At 32.4% G+C, this 19,447-nt stretch overlaps 1 protein-coding gene across 1 annotated transcript in view; it reads right to left on the bottom strand.

Annotated features, from left to right (window-relative positions):
- The window catches only part of LOC148284384 (uncharacterized), a 156,719-nt gene that overhangs the window by 41,949 nt on the left and 95,323 nt on the right, over window positions 1-19,447 (bottom strand). The window lies entirely within an intron of this gene.

Below are 19,447 nucleotides of genomic sequence, written 5' to 3'. Positions count from 1 at the left end.
ACGGTTGAAACCGGAGGTTGGTACGACCGCTGTCTTATTTCATCATTTCTTACAAATTCAAACCACTGCACGCGCATTTGTTCCGAGGTACTTATAATCAAAACTCTATAGCATGCTAGTCCTAGTGAGGTGCCACGATTTGCCGCCAAAGGATTAATCTTCGTTAACTAGGGTAACATGTTGAAGATACTCTAGAAAAATTAACTGTTATTAATTTCATTTTCAACCTAGTCGAAAATCGAATCCGACCGTCATGGATGACAGCTAAATGCGCTAACTTCTACACTACCAATCAGACATCTCATCTCAATATATTTGAAGATCAGTTTATGGCGGCAATCGTTGTATTTTTATAGTTTTATATGCAGCATTTTGAGCGATGCAAGGAAAGGTAAGTAAGAAAAGACAGAAGTGACACCTTATCAATATTTATTTTTTTAATTAAAAAAGTATACTATTTGGTTTCTAAGGGTATAATAATATATTAGTTATTTTCATATATATTTTTTTTACTACAATTCAAAGTAATAAATATATCAACCAAATGTTAAAACGAAATTGAATTAAATATTTAGAATACTTTAAAAATAAATACAATACTGTAAAAATAATTATAAAAATTTATACCTATTCACGTAATTATTGATATAAAGTTAGCATTAAGTCGGGCTAACAATTAGCATCAGAAATATTGAAATGTTTCCATATTCCCTTTTTAAAGTATTCTCCATCCCTGTTGTAATTTGTTAATCTTAATTACTCCCGAGGGGGTCCGTCCGGTCTTTTGTCTTCAAACATTTGGACAAACTCAAATATTGTAGTTTAATTAACATTATCGTTAGGCTCATGTATATTCTTCGTGAATAAAACATGCCTACTTCAAAACTTTCGTTCCGCGTCAAATGTACTTATGCGGTTGAGGAAATCTTTCTGAGATACTAAGTAATGTGAATTTATTTCTACAGAGACGGAAAACATTTTTGAGAAGGGAATATGGAAGTCTAGGCATTTACCGGGCTTATGACCTGTCATTGGCTGATTTAAGTGGCCACTTTACACACTGTGTAACATTCACCATTCTGCCGATGTTCGAACATCCACATTTCCTCAACTCTTCCATCGGTTGACTTTTGTAAAGTAAAAGAGCTGAAACCTTTATCACGTGGGTGAGATTCATCCGGCTGAACCAAATCACCTAATAGGCAATGCCGGAAAACAATTTTCCAATTTGTATACTTCTTCTTTTACCAGGAAGTAATTCGACAATGTTTGCCAATGACAGGTCATAAGCTTCCATATTCCCTTCTCAAAAATGTTTTCCCTCTCTGTTGAAATAAATTTAAATATGAATAACTCCCTAGGGAGGATATCCAGCCAGTCTGCAAGCATTCGGACATACTTAAACATTGTTGAAATACTAAGCACTACGAAATGGAACGCTTTGAGCATTATTATGAACGCAAGAGTGCAAATGAATAAGAAAGCCGCTTAAATAAAATAAATTCTCATAAGAACCTTGTTTTCTTATTAGCACTTTGTGCATAAACAACGATAAAAATAACGCGTTCCCGTCTCTTGGGAATAAACGTGAAACGAAACAGCCATTTTATGAATCAAAGAACACGTGTGAGGGATGAGCGTTCGATAAACATTAGGCGTTGCTAAAAGTAAAGTGGAAATGTAGGTACACGGAACGGACACACATTGTTGTGTATTATTTCAAAACAATGTCTGGACTACAAATAGTGTTACAAGTAAAAACATTTTCTCTATTGAAAAAACTCATGCATTTATATATATATATACGCATTTCAGGGCAAGAACGCGAAACTTGAGAGGAAAATTCCTCGTGGCAAACTTAAAAAAACCTAAAAACTCATTTTCAAAAAACAGTTTTAAAATAATAAAAAAATTCTATAATTTGAAAATGAAGATAATCCTTAATGTCTCGGACTAGTATCCATTCCACACACCCCTACCTTTCCCCTATGCAACCCTTTCGCTCGCTACTAATACGTTTTTAATCTTTATTTTAAATTAAAAGTCTATCATAAAAATGTTCCTGTGAAGTTCCGTAATGTGGCCTTGAAAAACCGTGTAGATATTTAAATATCGTATGGTTAAATTAATAAAATATTTAATTGATTGAAAGTAAGTTAAGTACTAAAAATGAAATGCTAAAAAATATTTAATTTTTAAAGATTTTTTAAAACTATGATTTTTTTATGAAAATCTATGTTTTTTTTTTCTATTTACGATGGCGAAATGAATGAAAAACATTAGTGATTGATTTTAATACAACTATTTTAATTATGTTTTTAGTACATTTTACGTAAGATAAGTTGTACGCACGATTTAATATTGGGGGGGTTTTTATTTTATTTAATCCAAAAAAAGTTTTAGTATTATTATTTTTTTTTAATTCTATGCATGTGGTATTTTGACGTTTCTACTTTTTTAATGGAGCATGATGCTCGTGTTAAAAGAGGAATTATTGTAGTATTGTTTTAATGTTTGTGGAAAAACAATGCCATTTCGGGTAGCACTGTATTTCTTCGAATATTGATAAAGATTGCAAGTTTTCAAGAATTAAAAAAATGGTTGCATCAACATATTAAATTGTTCTCTATTAGCACTTAAACACCGAGACTAAAGAAAAAAAAAAATTTTAACATGCTTACAAGATGATTTTATAAAACCCACAGGGAAAAAAAATAATATCTAACTATAGTGAAACCTATGTAAATGCGATTGCAAAAAATGATTAGAAATGAAACGGGAATCTGGTTACCATTCGGTAACTGGCCTGTTTTTCAGTATCAGATTTACAGTCAAATAGTAGCGAGTATCCTGCCGGATAGATACCGGATACCACCACACTGAAAACGCTATTTTAGTCATAAACGCGTTGATATGTTAAGAAGAATCATTATATCATCCCCTTTCTGCATACGATGGTGCGCATAGGGCTCTGCACTAGTACACTAAATGCAGCATATATCTATAATAGAAAGATACTGAAAGGTTATGAAACAACATTGCAAGGTAAGTTATATGAAATTGATATTTTCCTCGAAGACTACAATACAAAGACAAGAAGGATACAATTTATACATATAAATATAAATATTATATGTACATATGTGTATGTTAGGGTGTGTGTATATATTTTATGTATGTATGTATATGGGTATATGTATATGGATATTTAAACACATATATATATATATATATCCATATATGTGTGTATATATAGATATATTTTATTATTTATTTATTATTATATTACATATACATAAACACACATGTTCACAAATGTGTGTTTATGTATATGGAGATATATAAATAAGCACATATGTTAGTTTGCCTGAGCATGGGTTTTCTCCTACTAGGCATTACTAAATTAATATAATAATTTGTTACACAAAGGTTAGGTGATAAGCCTTACGCTTTAGAAGCCAGACCAGGAACAAGAAAAAATTGCAGCGCAGATCCACTTTTATAGTCAATATTTCATGTCAACCTTCCCAGAAAACGAACCCGGGACGTCAAGCATGGTAGGAAAATGCGCCAACCACTACTCTATGAGGTGGACTTATCTCCATTCGATTTTTTTGTTCAGGTTGTATACCTGAGAGTAGCCATTGAGTCAAAAGCAGTAGTCCAGGATTTTGTTTCTATTTCACACACATAACTGTATTCTCAATCCGCCCGGACACAGATAATATTAGAAGTAAATTGTTATCAGTAAATACATTTTTTGGTCTTTGTTGGCAGCAAACGAATGCGATGTTTTTTTTTATTACTGCACAGGCTGCTGTTCAGTTTGGATATTTTTGTTGCGATTTCGTCAAAGGAAAAGTGACTTAGTTAAGCGCATAAAGACTAAGTGACTTTAAAGCGCGCTAAACGCTTGCACCTTGAGCCAAATATCCGGGGGCCGGATATTTGGCGCTCCAGCCGAGAGCTTTGCCGGATATTCGGTATCTGGCCAAATTACTATTCGTTTCATCTCTACAATAAATCAATGGGTGCAATATTTCAGAATGACATAATGTTGAGTGTCGGAGTGTATGAAGGAATCCAGGGCTCCGATTACAATGGGAAGTTAACATAGTTATCTTCAACTGTCCATAAAGAAATACCGATATTTGTGTACGAAAATGAGCATATTATTATTTTTACAACGTTACAACATGTCAACAAAAAGAAATACATAATAAAGTGAAAGTACAAAAACAAAAAACGAAACGAGATACCACACCAAAAAAAAGCCACCTCTTGTGCTTGCTGTAGGATTACAATATTAATAATTTAACTACAAAATACACACGTATTATTTAAAAATAAATGAAGGTATATAAAACATTTTTTTTATAAATTAGTGCATATACATATGCATGAACATTTAAAGTATCTTCGTCGGTAACCTATAATTAAACATGTTTAGAAAAAAAAAATATGCATATTTTGTTTTACATACAGAAAACTTAATTTTAACTTCCTGTTAAATTGAATGTTAACTTCCCATTGTAATTGGGGCCCTGATAAAAACTATTTAAATATAGACATGATAATTTTCACCGTAAATATCTGCACGGAGCTATCCCTATTACCTCGATTCGTTAAATACACACATTATGTCAGCGGGGAAAGGAAATATAGACGAGTTGAAAATCGTAGTTTTAATTGTTTTTTTAGATGTCTATAAAACATAGTAACACTAATATTTCCAGTGATGATCGCCTACCATGCTTGAGGTCTCCGGTCCGATTCGTTGAAAGGTCGACGTTGGTAAAAAGGTGGTTCAACTCCGCAATATTTCATTTTTCCTAGACTGGCACCTGAAGCGCAAGACTTACATTATCTTACATTCAAGTAACAGATGATCGAACAACGCTGCATTTGTTTTACCAATACAGTGCCCTAAACACTACTAGGTGCAGAAAGGAGGATGACGATAATGATGGCATTTTAACAGAGATGGAAAAAAATATTGGAACACATTTTCAGAGCTTTAGAACTATCATTTGCTGGTCCAAACTATCAATTTGCGAACTTTTTAACAATAACCACTCACAGGTACACATATATTTTAAGGTCAATGTTATCAATATGCATCTTCTTCTTTTAAATGATCCCGTGTGGGTTGGATTCGTTTCGACGTTACGGCTACCGTTGCAAGAGCTATCTTCAGGGTAAACATAGCTCATTCATTCTTTTAACATTTGTATTTATTCCATTTATCCATTTGTTGATTTCCGTGAAGTGAAATATTACTTTGTATAAAGTAACCACTTAAATTACTTAACCCTTAATTGCATGGTGTATCTGATTTGTTACATAGCATAAAAATGACCATAAAATTACCTTAATGCATAAAGAGCTCGCATTCCGCCTAGGAATTGCTGGAGAAACTTTTGACATGATGCGTGTTGTCTGGAACTATAGTCTATACTTTGTCAAAACGAAATGCCGATTATTCAAATTTTGTATAATGCCAGTACTCCTATATTGGTGTGAATATTGGCACCTCACCAAAGCTCAAAACACCAAACTTCTGAGTTTTGAGAGTAAGTGCTTGAGAATAATAGGTAGTTTGATTTTGTAACTAAAATTGAAGTCCGAGAACGGACGCAGCAGCCTCCTATAACGAGCTTCCTGAAAATGTGGGGGCGGACCTGGCTGGGACACGTGCTGCGCATCCCTCGGGAGAACCTAAACCCAATTTGCATCTTCTTTAAACCTGCGGGCTCACGCCGCGCGCCGTCCTGAAAGGCCGTCGATGACGATCTTTCGACTTTATTTGGCGGGACTAAGGGGTGTTGGATTGACGTGAGAGGAGGCAAGAGTGCTGGCTGGCGATAGGGTCTCCTAGAAGCAACTGGTGATGTCCACATGCTTTACTTAGGAGCGGGTGTGGAAAAGAGAAGAAGAAAAAATAATTACCTAAAACAAATAATACAAATGATTTTGCGATATCACGAATTAGACACATAGCCAAGATAGTACAAAAGAAACATAAAGGACCGATGGCTCAGGTTCTTCCATCTGTAGTTCACAAAGATGAAACGAGTCACTAGATGGTAGGTATATGAATCAAAAAGGTAACGCTGTGAATTGTCAAAATTCAAATGTCAATGTGCTGTACAATTCTGTATAGCAAAATATTAAAATTGGTTTCTCTCTTTCTATCAAGTATTGAAGATAAACCCATTTTTTCATATATAATATTTCCATGAGTGTAAAAATTGCATATTGATACATAAGTAACTATTTTGACTTAAAAAAAATACATTTTCTATCTAGGATTTTTTAAATGATTTTTCCATCTATTTTTCAGGATGAAATATCCTTTTTAATAAATAAATAAATAAAAAACATGCAATGAAAGGTTAACGATAGGTTGTAGGACTTTCATATTCCCTTGACAAAAAATCTCCACATCTGTTTGAATATCTATCAATCTTTACAGACCCCCCAGAGAGTTGAATCTAGTTCTTGGTTACAAAGATTCAAACATACTCAAATAATTGTTTTTTTTTTTTTTATAGTCTTTATTCAATATAATATACACATTGTTAGAATATTAATACATTATGAAGAAAACAGAGTATTAAAATATATTTTGTCTCGATAAACTATTCAATAATAGTTTGTCATCGGTGCTCAGACATTCGTTTTAATTAATAATAAAATAAAAAGAGTACATATTTAATACTGTATACGTATAAAATAATTAACTTACAATAAATTCAAATAATGTAAAGATAAAAATACTTAAAAGCATATTTTTTTAAGGTAAGAAAATAGAGAAAAATAATACAATTGAAATTAAAGAATATCAATTTACTAGAATATATTTTAAATATAAGAAAAAAAAATAAACACATTTATAAACAGTGTGTGCTCATAAATGTAATCAAAACAAGATAAAAATTAAAACACAATTAATAGAAAATTTCAATTCATATAAAAAACACATATATAAGATCATTATAAAATTGCTTCGGCGGAAATTAAAAATGGTCTAAGTTACGAAGTGTAAATGAAAATTTATTGCAACACAGAGGAAAAAAGTTTTTGACGAGGGAATAAGTATAGGCATTTACAGGGCTTATGGCCTGTCATTGGTTTGTTTAAGTGGCCACTTTACACACTGTCTGAACACTCTCCTGAAAAGGAAGAAAACTGTTTTGATATTATATTCCTTATTTTCGTAAAATACGTAAATAAATTTTGTACAACGAAAAGAACTCTCAGAATTTTCCTCTTTCTAATCAATTCGTCCCTCGCTACATTTCAAATTTCCGCCGATGCGCGACGATTATATTTTATGCTCGCATTTAATTCGACTGAGAGCGTGCCCACTAGAAATTAGTAGTGTGGTTTTAATTTTACACACATTACTCGGTAATCCATTGATACTGTTGATATAATGTTGGTGGTCGGTGTCTGATGGAGTTTATAGGGTCTTTTTACGTTTTTAAATTATATTTTTGAAATAAGCAATTATGATGGCAACGGCATTTTTTTTTACTTTCGTGCGACACCGACGCCGCCGCCGTATGAATTTTCTACAATGGTTTAAAATACGCATATTTTGAATTACCTAAAAACGAGAAAGTTCACGTTCTATAGGACAAACAGCACGTATTACGTTACCGCTTTATATTTGTACGCAATTTTCGTTAGTAAGTCCACACGACAGGCATGACGTGTGACGTTCAAGTGACATGACGCCAACTGCGAGTCGTTTGTATGTGTTCATTTTTAAACCTGAAAATTATGAATGAAAACTAGTTTTTTATACATTGATAGTTATAAAATTGAAATCATAAAACTACGCTCTAAATATTCACCAAATTTTAACGTTTTTCTCGATTTAACCGATGTAAAAATAACCCATTTCTGATCCTACTTTACTGAACTATGTTTTTGTATAAATATAATAATGTTTGCGAGCTAATAACATTAGCAAACTGCAACAAAACATCAAAGAGATGAGCTTGTCATTAGGGTTTTACATTTGAAAATAATGATACCTACTTTACTTGGTCAAAACCCGCATGACTTGCAAACAAAGAAAACAAGTTGAATAAATCAATTTTAATTTTAATTTGAAACAAAACTACTAGAAATTTTGGATCGCAATAATACATTATATAAATAGTTTATTCAATTTAATATTTAATACCATTATAAATAACAGCTGTTTCTTTTGTAGTGAGAGAACTTTTGATTGGTGAGACAGTTCGTAGTCAAACTAATGTTTTTTCCTCACCTTAAATTTTGTTTCTGCATACGAGTCTTAGATTTTAATGAAATTCATTTCACTGAAACAACGCTTGCAAATTATGAAAATTGGATTGAAGAATCAGTGCTTAGTTCATCAAACGTACATAGCTTTTTGTGAAACTATAAATTTACTTCGTGACAAGTTTGACAATTGCATTATTTCCGGAAATGGATCTGCTAATCGGTCTTCACGATCCTGTAATTTGATGCCATTGAATTATTTTCTATGGATCTACGTTAAGTCAATGGTCTATAAAAATAAACCAGCAACTTATGAAGCATTGGAAGCCAATATAATACCCAGCATTTCTGGACTAACGCCGAATTTAATAAATAAGTGGCTTAAAATTGGACTGACAGAATGCGCTACTTAACGACTATGCGCGGGGGACTTATGTAAAATATAATTTTCAAAAAACAAATTAACTTTATTATTTCGAATACAATAAAAACAAATTCATTCCAACAAATATTTGCTTCTTTTTGTAATAGTTTAAAGTTGGATCACGCTTAAAAAACACCCGATATAATTCATTGAAGTGTTAGTAGCTCCAACATCCAAGGAATAATGAGAATGACCTTAGATTGAATCAGATTAAAGGAAGCTAGAACAACGAATAAGTGACCTCGAAAACTGACTCTCAATACACCGTGCTCGGATTGACCGCGAAGCGGATTAACCGACTAAAAAAAAGATCAATTTTTTTGCATTTCGATAACATATTTTATCAGACAATTGGATTGTATTTCTATGAAATGATTACATTAATATTTATGCGTATTACATAAATGCGTATTTATATCTGCAGATTCAGGACGTTTGCTTACTTTGTATTTTGTCGCTGTTAAGATTTGATTTTAACTCTTGTGTGGCTGTGATGTCACCCTAGTCTACACACGATTCAAGACTTGATATATCTCTCTTAATTTTTTTAATGATTTAGTTGTATTTTTTGTACTCTTCAAATGGACATTTTCACACCTGATTTGGAAAGTAAAATTTGTATAACTATGCTGGATTTTAATACAAAAAATATTTATCCTCGCTACGCGAAAAATGAACGGGACTCCAATACAGCAATAAATCTGTTTACACGAGAGCACAAAGATAAAACTCATTACAAGGGACAGATACTCTGTTCTGTGGCCGATGTTTGTGTAAAACAGATTATGTCGGGTATTGACAATGGTGGAGGGCGCACGCATGCGAGATAAGCGGCGTTTATATGATTTTTTATTTATTTTGCCATAACAGGGCTAAATAAATAATAACAATAATAATCATGGTTTATTAGCAAAAATAACAATTTCTTTATCTATTACATACACACTTGGGTATTAGATTTCTTTGGATCATGTCTAGTCTTCCTAACTGGCACAACCTGTTTAAAGGCAGACATTTTTATGCAAAATCAACAGTAACCTTATTACCTACTAGTTAATTTATTATACAGTTATACAGTATTAATTTATACCATTTATTATTTAAGAATGTTTTTAGTAAATTTTCTGATTGTTCTCTACTGAAACCCAGACTCTGGGTTGTGGTTTTGCAATATTTGGTTAACATATTGAATATTTTGGGGCCCAGAAACCTAAAATTTCTTTGCCTGAATTCAGAGTTTGTGATAGACCCCATGACCCATCCTCTTGTTTGACTTCTGGTAGTGTGGGAGTGTTCCTTTTGGGATTTGGTACAATAATTTGCTTTCACAAACATTATAGGTAAATTTTTTTGTCTGTTTTTTTTTAATACCTGAACTTTAGAATATTCCGTCTTTTGCTTGTGGTAACACGATGTTACATCACCGCGCGCGAAGGAATTGTTTAACATAGTCTTTAAGAGTTAATACAAAATCACGAGTCTTAGCGTTAAAATTACTCGGTATACGTATTGGCCCTTTTTACTCACGTACTCATGCAGGTGTAGCCTGCTGGTTTACAACTAATTGAAAATGGCCCCAAGTGAAATATTTGGACAAATCGCAAGAACGCTATATTTTTTTCCACGAAAACAAATTCATTCCGATAAAATACGTTGGAGTAAAATAATTCTACTGTTAACGGATAAAACAAAATGTTACTGGAAATCTCTGTTCGATAAAGGTGTCACTTTTTGGGTTTAGGATTGGCCAACTAATAGGCTTAATCAATGGGGCTCTAAAATAAAAATCCATTTAAAAAGCATTTAAAATCAATTATTTTCTGTGCGTGGTGAATGTTTGAGGTGAACCAGGCAATGACAGATCATAAACCCTGTAAATGCCAAGACTTCCATATTGTCTTCTCAAAAATGTTTTCTCCCCCTGTTGCAAAATTCTAAGATTTTTCGCACCTTTTCGAAATGTTTTTGTGATCAAAATAAATGTTATGTTATTATCATATCCAAAAAACATTTTTATAATCCAATTTAGCGCAGCACTAACCTTACGCGCTGTCCAGCTTGGGTTTAATGGCTACCGGAAATCGACATTTAACAAATCGGAATTGGGCAAATAGAGGAGCCATTTTGAGTCGATATTTTCACGCACACGGAGCTAATTTCCGCCGTTTATATTCTGCATTATAAATACGTACATTGTTAAATAGGTACAACTAACCTCACACACTCACAGATGCTGCTTTTGAGGTTACCCAGTTGTAGTAATTACTCCGCGATATTACATTATTGATGGATCATAAAACTTTTTATTAATATTTGATTTTTAACAAGTTAAACACGGTATCGTTAAAGTAATGGTTGAAAAATGACTGTAATACAATGTTAATATAAATTTTATATTTGAAGAACTAATTTTGTGGTTGTCGTTATAGTAAAATTAATTAGACAAATTGGTTTTATACCACTCATTTTTTTTTCTACCTACTGGTTTTAAAGCTGTCTTCTTTATTAATTAATGAATTATATCCTTTTTTATTTTATCAATGTTTACTCAGTATTATGCTGCGTAAGGAGCTAATAAATCAAGTTGTTTGGTCTTGTAAGGAGGGGAAGCGTTATGTGAGTTGTATACAATCTTTAAAACTAGACAGGAGTGGACTAATAAAATAAAATATTAAAATTAGACAAATTGGAAATCTTAAAAGATAAAAAGCGATTTATAATAAGAAAAAAATAATAAATAACCAAGTAAACTAATTTTCATCTAGTCCACTTTGATCTAGTTTTAAAGATCTTATCCATCTCACATTACGCTTCCTATCCTTACAAGACAAAAATACTTGATTTATTAGCTCTATACGCATCATAATATTGAGCAAACATTGATAAAATAAAATAGAATAGAATTCATTAGAAGTATACCTTGATAAAGAAGCTTGTATATATTTGAAACCGGTCGGTAGAAAAAAATGAAAAATATGTGGTTAAAAACAAAGAGTTTTTATTTGTTCTATGCAATGTTAATGACTTAAATATATAAAAAGTGTGTTTGTTACTCTTAAAGTTTATTTAAATATGACTATTTTCTAATATTATTTTTTTTATTTGAAGCGCTAACTTTAGCGTTATTCATTATAATAATATAAATAAAACAACTTTGTTTCTAACCCCTATTTTTTTATTATTTATTGTTTTTCCACCGACCGGTTTCAAAGCAAACAAGCTTCTTCGTCAAGTCTTTATTGAAGTTGTGAATATTTTCTATCAGATGGTTTGCGAATTCAGAAAAATTATTATGATTTAAGCACCTTAAGTGTTCTTTTTCTCTAATATTAAAGTTTCTTTTAGTTTTTCCAATGTAGATTGAAATAACCACCCTTGTAAGAAAAAAAGACTTGATTTATTGAGTCCACGTATAGTATTTAGTTAACACGATAAAAATAAAACAGGAATTAATTCATTAGTTACGTAAACGTTGACGAAAAAGCTTATTTGCTTTGAAACCAGTCGGTGGAAAAAAAAAATTATAAAAAATTAGGGGTTAAAAACAAAGCTGTTTTATTTATTTTATTACTATTTTCTTTTAGAAAATTCGAGCCGAAAACGTGTTTCATGTGTTTTTCTCACAAAACGAGGCGCATATTACCAATAATGTACATACATTTCCCACCGCATGTTTACACTTGAGATGATGCAATCACACACATTTACATTCGCTGAAAAATAATGCACCGACAGTAAAAATGACAAATAAAAGAGCTCGATCCACGTTTCGCCAGTGTTGTTGCAGGTTGGAAAATATCGTTTTTGTTAAGCTTGGCAAACTTCGGAACGTGCATTTTATAGTTAAACGTGACAAACTAGGATATTCCTGGACAAACAGTGGGCTGATATTTACAAGGCGTATTTACAATTAGGTAAATTATTGTACAATAGGGTTTATGAAAAACAACATCTGGATGCTGTTGCAATAAGCCCACTTAATATTTTGCGTCCTTTACATTACTTCATATCACGTACGTATTTTTTAAATAAATTTGTTGACTGACGATGATGATGATGATTTTCCTTTCATAAATATATTTTTTTTCTTTTTTTTTTTTTTAACGAAAAAATGGTTTATATTTAATTTTACAAATTAAAAAAATTACAATTTATTCGCTATCTGTAGGTACCGATGATAAATATCATAAATATTTAAGCGTTAAGTAAGTCAACATATTCATTCGCCTTCATGATTTAAAAACAAATTAGTCAATAATTCATGACATCTTCGCCCTACACTGTGCAAATATCGTGTACAACTTTGGCAGCTTTATTCCGTCGATTGAACGCAAACGGAAAGTGGTGTCGAAAATGCTCACTTTCGTCGTCTTGGCATTCCATTTCGAGGGCTGGTAATCAAATCAAATAAAATACGTAACGTAAATGAAAAAAACGAGACAATGATAATCGAGACTAATGAATCAGGGATGTAAATATAAAATAAACTACCAGACAAAACTAAACAAAAGACTCGGTCAAACTTTACAAAAGGTGTAAAAAATATTACTATCAACAACAGAGTATGAATATAATAAATATATCATTTTTGTAAAATTAACGTATCAAATATCAAATTATTTTAATTTTTTTAAAAACAACGTCATGTAAAGCAAAAAAAATTCTTTCGAATGACCATTACTATTTTGTTTTACTTTTGGTGCTCATTTTTTAATTTGGAAAAAAATAGACACAACTTATGTTAACATCTAATGCAACGATTATAATACGCAGGTTCGATGCTCACAGCCGACGCAAGATGCTGATGTCGCACACAGAACCCGCGTAGCCTGGCAGAAATGGGGATCTCTCACAGGAGTTTAGTGTGACAATCGTGTTCCAATAAAAACCAAAGGAAACATATAAAACCGCAGTAAGACCAGCGATGATATACCGTTCTGAATATTGGACTGTAAAGAAGGCGCATGAACACACATTCCATACAAGTGAGATGAAGATGCTTAGGTGGTCGGGGGATGTGACATGGCAGGATAGAGTAAGGAGTGCGCACATAAGAGGCAGTTTCGGGGTGGCTCCAGTTGCAGACAAGTTGAAGGAATGCAGACTTGGTCGGTATGGCCATTTAGCGAGGCATGAGTGAAATGCGGTACATACGGCGCTAAAACTTCAAGAGGGCCGAGGAGGTTCAGGTCGACCCAGCGCCACATGGTGGAAAGCTATAAAAAGGGAGATAAAGGAGGCCTAGTTGGACGAGACGATGGCCCAGATAGGGGCTGTGGAGAGCTAGGACAAGAAGAGCCGACTCCAAACGAAATGGGATAAGGGAGAAGAAGAAGAAGAGACTCTTGAGCTTTTAAGGTACTAGCCGATTCAAAACATTTCACTAAACGAAATGAATATAAATGACAGTACAATGTTACGAATTCTTTAAAATTTTGAAAAAGTAGCAAAATGTTTATTTTTTTGTTAAATGGTAAGTTTTGTCTACTTTACAAGCATTCATTCTACAAACACCGGATAAGTTTGCTCAAATAATGTAGATACCAGCATACTAGGTATCAGTCAATCCGTTAGAAAGTTCATGAATTGATAGGTTTAGATAAAAGGAAAAAAAATAGAGTTGGTGTAGTTAAGTCAGACCGAAGCTGTTTTATTGGATTAAATAAATATCCGTCATTAATTGGATCGGTTAACTCCTCAGTTACAATTTAACGCTTCTAGGGCATTGATCTTAAGAAAATGAACAAGAAGTAGTACCTAGTTCTCTTGAGACGTTCTTTGGACATCGGCTTTGTTCGTGAGAAAAATCGCCATTTAAAAATGTATTTCGTTGTCGTAAAACATTTTCGTTTTAAAACATCGATGTTATTAAAATTCACAATTGAATATCTGTCAGCCATAAAAACTATAAGTTGTGATCATGATGTATCTGGAATATAATTAAGTCAATCATATGGACAATGATGAGCAATCGTGAAGCTGTTAGTTTCCCTGTCGTTTTCATACAAAGTGATAAGATACTTTTATGGAAGTCGTTTAAAATAGAGCTGAAAATAAAGAAAATGAATAATGTTATCCAATAAATACATTCAATCACAACAGTCACGATTCGAGCAAAAATATAAAAAAAATATTATATAATCACTAAGAATTTAAATAAATATAATTAATTACCGCAGGTCTACCAATGAACAAAATGACTCGCCTACAATCTGTATTGAATGCCGCAGCGAGACTTATTTTCGGAATCTCTAAGTTCAGTCATATCACTCCACTACTTCGAGAACTACACTGGCTACGTTTTCCACAGAGGGTCGAATACAAACTCTGTTGGCTTATGTATAAGTCACTGCACAACTCGGCTCCGGAATATCTAAGGGAACTATGCATTCCAGATGAACTAGCTGACAGGCGTCTCACGCTTAGATCAGCTACGTCTACGGCGAGAGGAAAAGTTATTATACCTCTACGCAAACAGCGCACTAAATTTAGTGAACGCGCATTTGCGGTCGCAGGCCCTATGGCATGGAATGCTCTCTCAGCAGAGGTGCGAGGCTGTGAAAGTGAAGTGATGTTTCGGAAAAAACTTAAAACCCACTTGTTCTCTAAATCATTTGAATAAATCCGTAGCACGTGACAACAAAATAAATTATTTTAATTAAATTACAAATTTAAAAGCTTCAATTAAATTAACTTACCAAAAAAATCACCATGTAAAGCGCCCTTGAGGTATTTTATTAAGAAAATGGCGCTGTATAAGTTATCCATAATAAATAAAAATAAATAAATCCTGTCTGCATTAAAACGATCATAAAATACTACAGTGTGAAAGTGGTTATTTAAACTGGGCGCCTCATTTATTTGTAGTACAATTTTAATAGATTGAACACAAGAATAAAGTTAGAATATAAATAGAAGCATAAACAAGGACAATGACAGACAAATTTTAGAAAAAAAATATTCGGGTCTTGATTTGAATTTATAAGCTTGACGAGGAGTTTTCTGGGTTTGGGTGCCTAGAAGCCATATTGAAATATTTTACGACTAATCAAGCATTGAATGGAAAATGCGCTAAAATAGACATTTACTTTTTAGTAGTCCGATTAAAATATATATTTACAACAATGTTTTGAGAATGTACAGATGCTTGCAGACTGGCTGGATTTCTTCCCTAGGGAGTAATTCATATCTTAATTTGTGGATGTTCTAACATAGGCAGAATGGCGAATGGTGTGTGTAAATTAGCCACTTAAACCAGCCAATGGCAGGTCACAATTTAATGACTAAACTTCCATATTACCTTCTCAACAATGTTTTCCCACTCTGTTGCAACAAATTAAGATAGATATTAACAAATTTTAATAGCCCTTCATGTTAAGTGATTTTCCCTCCAGGCTTTGAATTACAAGTTGAGTAAATAATAGTATCATAGTGTGTTGTGTTAAATTAGGAGTGGGTACTTTAATGTGCGGTCGATTGAATATCAATCCAAACAGTTAATAAATTGATAATAGGGAACAATGCGCACGCTCGCAATCTAATTTCAAGCCTAACAAAACTGATTACTCTGATAGCAATCTATTTGGCTCGTTCTAAGATACACATAATATACCAGAGCACACATATTGTACGTTCACATGTTTATTTATTTATTTTATTAATGAATAATGACTGACAACGACATGCATACGAGTATAAAGATGACATATAGGATATTTGACTACCCTGGAACTGGTATATGAAACATTTTTGATGAAATCGAGTAAGGAGCATTTTTCAACTTAAGCCATTAAACGTAACCGAGGAAAAGTGAAATATATGTATTTTCAGATGTATAAATATGACTAATACTTTTACTCGGATAGATTTAAAAGTTCTAAAATGCCAATAATTCGATCTCGTTGAAAATGTTACGTAGAGCAGTTTAGTTCCAAGGTAGTCATTTATAATATTACTAGATCCGTCGTCAGCGTTGCCAACAATCCATCAAGCAAAAATCGGTAGAATCAGAAAAATAAAGCGGTAAATTTCGGTGTATTCATTATTAACCCAAAGTATGGCAGAAATGAGAGGGAGTGGCTGGCCAGCATTGACAATCTCTAGATTCGTTATTCCCCCAAAGGCCATAAACGCGCTCAAACCATTTTTATATCGCGGATTTTACTCTACAAGGAAATGTTTGAAAATCGGTAGAATTTCAATCGAATTCGGTAGATCAACAGATTGCTTACAAAATCGGTATATTGTTATGTACATTTAACATTACACTATATTTTTTTAATGAGTACTGATTTTTTAAATTACCCACGTGATCAACAACGAATAAAAAATGGTTTCTGTAAAATAGGTACGTGTGTGAATTTTTTTTTATAATTTAACATAATATAACAGAGATGAAGAACAATTATGAGAGGGAAAATGAAAGTCTAGGCAATTCCAAATTTTACGACCCGTTTTTGGATGGTTTAAGATTTAATATTGAGATGGTTAAATCATTCAATCATATGAATCTCCCCCACATCAAAAATGGATTCAGTTCTTTAACTTCATAAAAATCAACGGATGGAAGAATTAAAGAAATATGAATATACAAACGTACGCAAAATGGTGAATGTTACAGTGTGTAAAGTGGCCACTTAAGTCTTCTTTAAAACAAGTTTACCTCTTTGACTCTTATTAAATTTGTATTTAAAAAAATACCTCGAGCATCTATAATAATAAAATTAAAAATTAAAAAAAGAACTGCTATGACAGGTCATAAGTTCTATTAATTCCTAGACTTCCATATTATCTTCTTTAAAATGTTTCAATCTTAACGTTAACTCCGTAGGAATGAAAATCCAGCCTTGTCTACAAATATTTGGGCATTCTCGAAATATTGTTGATAAACAGACTAGTAGAAAAGAAAGCATAAGAATTTAAAAAATATTTTCAGGCGTTGCCTTCAAGGAAATAATTCAAGCAGATAAATCTCACCCACGTCAGTAAAAGTTTCAGTTCTATCACTCCAAAAAGTCAACAGAGATTTAAACAATGGTGAATATTACACAGTGTGTAAAACGCCCCCTTATCAAGCCAATGGCATATCATAAGCCCTGTAAATGTCTAGACTTTTCTTTTATTTCTCTCAAATGTTCTCCATCTCTGTTGTAATACGTTAATCTTAATAATTTCTTAGGGGCGAAATCCATTCGTTGTCTGCACACATATGGACAAACTATATATTTCTATAATTTGTTGTTACATAATATTTTTAAATTTGATAAAGAACGCTGACAAATGCCAAAATTTGGCCTCCGAGTATGCCGCATGCCGGTATTAAAATTTGCAATGAATTTTAATTACTCTTAAATCAAATCTGTTTACAACGGCAAAATAAAATCAAAGTATAGAGCAACAAATTCATATTCAAGGCCCAAATCGCTATACCAATTAATTAACGCACTGAGTTCAGTAATTACAAACAAAAATATTCGAAGCCAGACTGTCGATGTACAACTGAGTTTTAGTTCAGACTATAATATGTATGGAAATGTGTGGGAAATCGATGAATGATAGGGTTATGAATTCAAGACCTTGTTTTAAAAACCTCAAATGTCACAAAAACATTATTTATAAAAACATATAAATACATACTTATTTTGAATACCACAACTATAATATTTACACTTTTTGATGAAATAAAATCAAAGATACACTTTTCGTGCACTGTATAGAATTTGAACATTTTCTAAACATTTAATGTGTATTTAAATATGAAATATAATTCCAGTATGACATTTGATGCTTTTAGACAATATTTGGAACTTAGTGGTTTTTAGTACAAACTATGAAGAAATTAGTATAAATGATTGAAATTAAAAGAGTGAATTTTCGTAAACTTGCATAGTTGAACTCTCTATATTTAGATTTCTTAAAATATTCAGTCAACACTGCTAAAATCGTATATGTATAACAGACTATCCAGAACTCATTTTGAACTATTATACAAGTATGTACAATGAAGGGTAGTGACGTAACATAGTGGTAGTGATGCTTATTAAGGGATATTTTCTGTTTTCTAACAAATTAAGTGGAAAATAGTTTTTTTCACAAAAACGCTGTATTTTTGAAGAGGATTGCGTGGATACATACATAGACAGAATAATAAAATCCAAAATCATTTTAAGAAATTTTAGACATTTCAAGTTTTTAGAACGAGATCTTCAATTATGAAATCATATGATGATAAAAATCTGGAAAGCCATCTACATTAAATTAGATTTGAGAAAAGATTATTGAGATGGTTTGGTCACGTAGAAAGCATGTTTACGAAAGAATAATAAAACATGGCGAGAAGGAATCATTACGTAGGACGAAAACGGCCAAGAAAGGCGTGGCATAATCAGATAAACCAATCGAAAGGCATGCATGACAAAACGTATGAAGAAGCTAGGGATGCATATCTGGATATACGCATGCTGCGTTCTATCCTCTGCCTAAATGCCGTGGTAATATATAGTGTTTTTGTTATTTTTACACATTTTTTAAGAGATATAATAATTGTAGACATAATAACCTTAGTATTTGTACCTATATCTGGCTTTTATTTTTATGGTAAAATCAGTTAACATTTTGGTTTTTACATCCTAATTTCATAGCATCTTCACCGAATATTATGACTGCGTCCTAGCAACAATATGCCTAGTCATCGCCAGATAAGAATGCCTACGCTAACACATATTTTACACTGCAGATGACTTAACTTTAACATTGACGTTGCAT

Source organism: Micrasema longulum, unplaced genomic scaffold, assembly GCF_059751315.1.
Source record: "Micrasema longulum isolate JH-2025_06_02 unplaced genomic scaffold, ASM5975131v1 h1tg000127l, whole genome shotgun sequence".
Classification (NCBI taxonomy): Eukaryota; Metazoa; Arthropoda; class Insecta; order Trichoptera; family Brachycentridae; genus Micrasema; species Micrasema longulum.
This window is presented reverse-complemented; position numbering and strand designations above follow the sequence as displayed.